Here is a 6,488-nt window from a genome sequence, read left to right as displayed (position 1 = left end):
GTCTTCTCCATAACTTATTGTAGATATGTCAATGTCTTCATTATTAGAACAATTCCCTAATGATGTTGTTAGATTTGTTGTTAAGGGTTATTTGATAGAAAGAAGTTCATAAATGTCATACTGGTACAAAACAATATTTAGAAATAGATCAGTCTTTAATCTTTAATATTGCTCAATACTGTTAGATGATATAAGACAACATGGGCATTCAGTGAGGTTAATGCGAAGGCTTTGAACCTGCTGAAGAGTTTATATTTTTCTACTTTTCAGGTGTCATGATCCAAATCACATACCCATAGGACCAATCTGAGAGCATTATCTTATAAGAAAGAAGAGATAAGAGATAATGCAAAAACCTAGGACACTGTAGCAATTGAGCTGTATTGAGGAAATGAACTAGGGAAGGAAAAAGGAATAGGGGTGAAGGGCATTGTAGCAGAAGAAACAAGAGGTCTTGCCAAATGATTGAATGCCCAAGGCAAGGTAAAGAGTTAAACATAATTTTAAATTTTTGGTCATAGTTGACATGGGGCACCAATGTATCTAACAAACAGAAATAGAGAAGTGTGAGAAAGTTACAGATTTAAACAAATCCAGGACTAAAACATGGCAACTATTTAAACAGTTTAAGCAGTATTATACTAACGATATATCATGGATTTAAAGCAGAAACAAGTAAGTGAATTTAAACACTACAGATAATTTAAATGAAGTTTTTTTTCCCCCTGCAATTGAGTTTTCTATTAAAACTATCAGACAAAGGGTAAACAGAGTAATGTATTGTAATGCTTCAGTGTAATGCAATTACAAATACAACTAAATATAACACTAATATCTTCTTTCAACTATCATCACAAAGAGAGAGGGATAGCATAATTAATTCACAACAGTAGATAGCACAAAAGAGTAACTATTCAAATATATATATTAGGATTTGGATTTGTTTTTACAATGGACAGGATGTGATTGCTATTCTGGGATTGAATTATATCAAACAGAAAGCGGAAGTCAATAGCAGAGGGGATGGTGTAAACAGTGGGTAGAAGGGTGGAGACGCAGGGCACCGAAGCACCTGCAGCTTTGGTTGTTTGTGATACATCAGTCTTGGAGAGGTTACACTTTAGCTTTACATAATTCCAAAGAAAGTAAGTGCAAGTCAAGTCACTAGTTTAAAAAAATACTGGAAGGAAAAGGTTTAACCATCACAATTATAAAATTGTTCTAAGTGACTTCTTAGCAGATTAACTGAATGCTGCTAATTACAAATGAAATTTATTATTTCAGTCAAATAAGCTTGGATGACAATATGAAAATTTATTCAAATTACTATGTGTATTTAATAGTAATAGTGTTACATTATGCCTTTTTATAGTATTATACTTAGTTCTTTAGAAAAAATATTTTTGACTTTTTTTTAATTATACTTTAGTTTTAAAACAGCAATTTTTAAGTGGTAGTCCTTATACTTACATAGGATGACATTAAATTCAGTTAAGGGTAAGTTGCCACTTTCAATATTCTATCTTTACTTAGTTTTTCTCTCCCCCACTTGTATTTCCTCTACCCTTCTACAATAGGTACGGATGGGCGTGCACACACACAAACTCTCCCTGCATTCACATGGATGTGCAAATGTCAGGCAGACTACAGCAATGACCCTGACTTTCTTCACTCATAAATTGATTATTTAAACAGACACTTCAAAGCAAAGGGGGAACTTAGGCTCGGTCTTACAGTTGATCCCCCTTTTCCTCGTTTTCCCTCATACAAGCCAACTAAGTTTGCTTTAAAAGGATCCTTCTAAGAATTGCAGTTGACGAAGAAAGTTTTAAGAAGCTAATCAAGAATTTTTTTTAGAATATAATTAAGGAGATTTGCTTTGTATTTATTTTTGAATAATTTTTCTTTCATAAATGAGAGTAAAAATCTCAAAGATTGATGAAATTCACCAAGTGGTACCCAGATGTTATGTGATTATCCCTTCCCCCTCATTTTAGATCACAGATATTAAAAGAAGATTGTTTTATGAGTTAAATATAAAATTTTCTTCTATAAAGGAAATTGGTTTTCTCTCTAATTTATTTGTTTGAATGCTTCTTTTCCTGTATTAACACATGTTGGATTACATATCAGAAAACAAATATTTTGATTTGGGGTCAATGATATCTTTTTTGCTGCATAATTTCTTCAGAATCTCCCCACTGAACTCCTTTTAGTTATATATTGCCTGCTGGAGGAGTAGGTTTTTTCTTTTCAATTTGCTGACATTATTTTAAGTACTTAAGTTTTTCCTGGATTTAAACAAAACAATCTTGATTAGACTTGCACAGACATTGCTGGTATCCAATGTGTATTTTTCTCATTTATATGACTGGCAGCTAGACTACATTTCCTTGCTGTATGTATTTCAATAGTGCCATATCACCATTTCTCCCCAGGAGAATGTGGGTGGAAGTGACACATGCATTTCCTGGCTGAGGCGGGTAAGAACAGGTGGCCTTTCTCCATGCTCACTCTCTTTTCCCAACTATCAACTAAGGAGAGAGAATTTTAAGGATATAAAAGAGGACAAAGCTACGGGCTAAAAGGAGTCCAGGTCCCTAGATTACTATATGAAGTAGAGACCCCCCTCCTGACTTGTTAATGACAGATGTCAGCAAAAAATAAATTTTTACTCTTAAGCATTAAGATGCAGAGAATTTTTTTTTAACAACAGTTAAGGACCTGAAGGCAAGTATGAACCTACCTACCACTTAAAATTAGATTCAGCAGCATATAATATGCTGTGTTAAATTGAATGTATCTAGCAAAATAATTTTAAATATATATTTTCCAGGTTTCAAACACTATCAGTGGCTCCTGTTCTGGTATTTAGTTTCTTCATTATACAGATAGTTTGCTTTAAATTTCTTTCTATAGTCTTACCTTTATATTACAACTGCCATAGAATAAATCAAAAAGCAAAGGACTTGGAACAAAGTACACATCAAAAAACAAAAACAAAGGACTGAGATTTAAAAACAAACAAACAAACAAAAAAGCACAAAGAGAGATTGCATGAGATTTTCAAATCATGGGTATGCCAAGAAGAATGAGTGATCCAGTTCCTGAAATTAGTTTTCCCCCAAAATCAATTCACAAAGTTATTTTAGTGTATCAAACCATTATTGGTGTTTTGACATTTTTGATAGTAGAATAAAGCCAAATTAAGTTTTTATAAAGATTATATTACTAAGGTAGCGGGAGGGGAAGAATGAAGCGGGGGAAATCGGAGGGGTGGACGAACCATGAGAGACGATGGACTCTGAAAAACAAACTGAGGGTTCTAGAGGGGAGGGGTGTGGGAGGATGGGTTGGCCTGGTGGTGGGTATTGAGGAGGGCACGTTCTGCATGGAGCACTGGGTGTTATGCACAAACAATGAATCATGGAACACTTCATCTAGAACTAATGATGTAATGTATGGGGATTAACATAAGAATAAAAAAAAAGATTATATTACTGTACCATATAGCTGGTTTCTAAATGAGTAAAAACATATTGTTTTTTAACAGAATTTTATGTGATATAAACTTAAAAAATAATTTTGTAAAATAAAAATTTTCATTGAATCTTTTCTGGTTGCTTTAGGCACTGACTATATAAAAATCAATCTTCTCCAGTTATCCCATCTCTCCCCAACTTTTCTAAACCAACTTTTTAAAATTATATGCAATCAGGTACATTCATATATATTTCATATGTGATTCCCATATGCCACTTATATCTTCAATTAAGCTTTAAACTACTTGACAATATCCAAATCCAATACTTTGTATTCCCCAAGGCACCTAATGAAATGTTGGACATATAATAAGTAGGAAATAAACATATGCTTGTGCTTCTTGCAGAATAGACAGACTTTAAGAATTGATTCTCAAGGCCTACGACTGACTATTACTGTGACTGGGTAAGCTCAGGACAAGCTCAGGATGTTGTTTTTCTACTATCTCTTTAGCAAAAGGGAAAAATCAACATAGTCAAATGCTATTTGTAAAAAAAAAAAATCAAGAGAAAAATTGGCCAACATTGGCCAGTCCCAGTGTAAATATAGCCTCATGTGCAAAAGTATTTACATGTGATATTGAAAATAGTACTGGAATAATTTATTTTCCTAATTTTTTATGTTTAACAATTTAAAATAATATATTTAGCTGTAGGAATATGGGGCTTTATTAATACAAAATCAAAATGTTTTAAAATCCCTGTTTTTACATGAATAGTAAAGTCTAGACAAGCATATACATATTAAGTTTCTATAAATACTTTAAAACAGGGGCACCTGGGTGGCTCAGTCATTAAGCATCTGCCTTCAGCTCAGGTCATGGTCCCAGGGTCCTGGGATCAAGCCCCACATCGGGCTCCCTGTTCGGCGGGAGGCCTGCTTCTCCCTCTCCCACTCCCCCTGCTTGTGTTCCCTCTCTCGCTATGTCTCTGTCAAATAAGTAAATAAAATCTTTTAAAAATAAAATTAAATTAAATTAAAATAAAAAAAATACTTTAAAACATTCCTTTAGCAATCCATGTCTTTTGTCCATGTAGAAAAATACCATTAGAAGGAATCATGTCATTTTGTAGCTTCTCCACTGTCACTCTTTGTTTAATCTTCATTATTGTCTTCTAGTTCATTCTACAATATCCTTGAATTCAAAAGAACATCAAACCACGGAGACTATGAGGTTACACAAAAATAAACTGACCATTGACGAGATTTTTGCTGAGAATGAATTAATATTACCACCTAATGGGGAAATTTCTATATAATTCATAAGTTAACTGGTCCTCTTAATCTTAAATTTTCACTAACACGTATAGAAGTCCTTTTGATTTACATAATTATATAAAAGTAAACTGTGAATAAAAGCTAATTAATATTGGAAACATCTTTTTAATTACAAAAACATGAATTTAAACATTCTTTAAAGCATTTGTGCATAATTTCATGATATATCTTATAAGCCCCAGATATGAACTTCAGAAACTACATCAATATTTGTTGAGTGTTGACAACTGTAATAAGTTAGGGAATGAATGCTCAAGAGCATGAAGGTTATAGCTATTCACTAAGCAACTGACCAAGTTCATATCTACAACTTTTCAAAGACTCATAGTATGTGGTTCTATTAATGTAATATTTAGGCTCAAAAACTGTAGACATGCTAGGCCCTGTGAAAAATACTTTCTTGTATGGTATCTTTTTCAGGAACTCCTAAATGATATGCCATGAAGAGATAATAGGCGTACTACCTAAAATATCAATCCCTCCTGCTGTGGCGTAGCGAGAAGGGTGAGCTACTTGTCTCTGCGTAAGTAACTTCATTTGGATTCCTTAAAGGACGGCCCAAGTGGAACAGATCCATGGGCGTGCCCTTCAAACTCCACTGTCATTGAGTGCAATGAGCAAAAGCCGTCTGCTGTTTTTCTGCCACCATGCCCTGAGCATGGTCAATGAGGTGCCCTGCCCTTGAACTTGTCCATTCACAGTCTGCAGTAGCATGCACCATCCTCCTTGGATAAGGGGCCAGTGGAGCTCCAGGGAGTGTGTGTTCCATGCGCTCAAGTATTAAAAAATCTTAAGAATGCAGGATCTAGTTACAATGTAGCTGTAAAGTGCTGCCTTGTCTTTGCCCCCTGCTCAAAATAAAGCTGTTACCTTTCTAGTCCTGTCCGCCATGGTGCTTAGCAGCCAGGGATGCATGGTCTCAGACATGTTTACCAAGTAAAACACTGACTTGAGGGGCGCCTGGGTGGCTCAGTCATTAAGCGTCTGCCTTCGGCTCAGGTCATGATCCCAGGGTCCTGGGATCGAGCCCCGCATCGGGCTCCCTGCTCAGCGGGGAGTCTACTTCTCCCTCTCCCACTCCCCCTGCTTGTGTTTCCTCTCTCGCTGTGTCTCTCTCTGTCAAATAAATAAATAAAATCTTTAAAAAAAAAAAATCTTAAGAAATACACATGGCCATTTCATGGAAGCAAGGTTAGGTTATTTTTAAGCTTTGCAAACATTTCACTAATAATTTCATTTTTTCTTATCACAATGACATTGCACAGGATTTTTTTCACCATGTCATGTCCTAAATAGATATACACAAACACCTTCTATCTTACTCCAGTGTGTCATATATATTTAATGTTCCATATATGACATAATGTTCCATATATGACATCTACAATATGTTCCTTGGGAGCCAGAAGATAAATTAGAAAGAAATGCAGATCACCATTATCTCCAGAGGAGACCCGAGTTGCCCAACGTCACACAGTAAGTTAGTGGCAGTTCCATATATTTAATGTTCCATATATGATCTGAAATATATTGGGAAATTTATAACCATTTTAATATTAACAAAAAACATTAATTTTTATTAATATATAAATGTAAAGGTGTGAAATCTATAGGTATGCAGGAACAATTTAGATTCACAGCTTATGAGTTGGTAATTATTCTAAAAT

General features: G+C 34.6%; 1 non-coding gene across 1 annotated transcript; it reads left to right on the top strand.

The window, feature by feature from the left end:
- The first annotated feature begins 5,617 nt into the window (after nucleotides 1-5,617).
- LOC115942272 (small nucleolar RNA SNORA63) lies at nucleotides 5,618-5,748 on the top strand. Its single transcript, XR_004076863.1, has one exon. It is a non-coding gene; the product is annotated as a small nucleolar RNA SNORA63 (small nucleolar RNA).
- Nucleotides 5,749-6,488: the final 740 nt, after the last annotated feature.

This window comes from Leptonychotes weddellii, chromosome 3 (assembly GCF_054177405.1).
Source record: "Leptonychotes weddellii isolate Sample4059 chromosome 3, ASM5417740v2, whole genome shotgun sequence".
In the NCBI taxonomy this organism is placed as follows: domain Eukaryota; kingdom Metazoa; phylum Chordata; class Mammalia; order Carnivora; family Phocidae; genus Leptonychotes; species Leptonychotes weddellii.
This window is presented reverse-complemented; position numbering and strand designations above follow the sequence as displayed.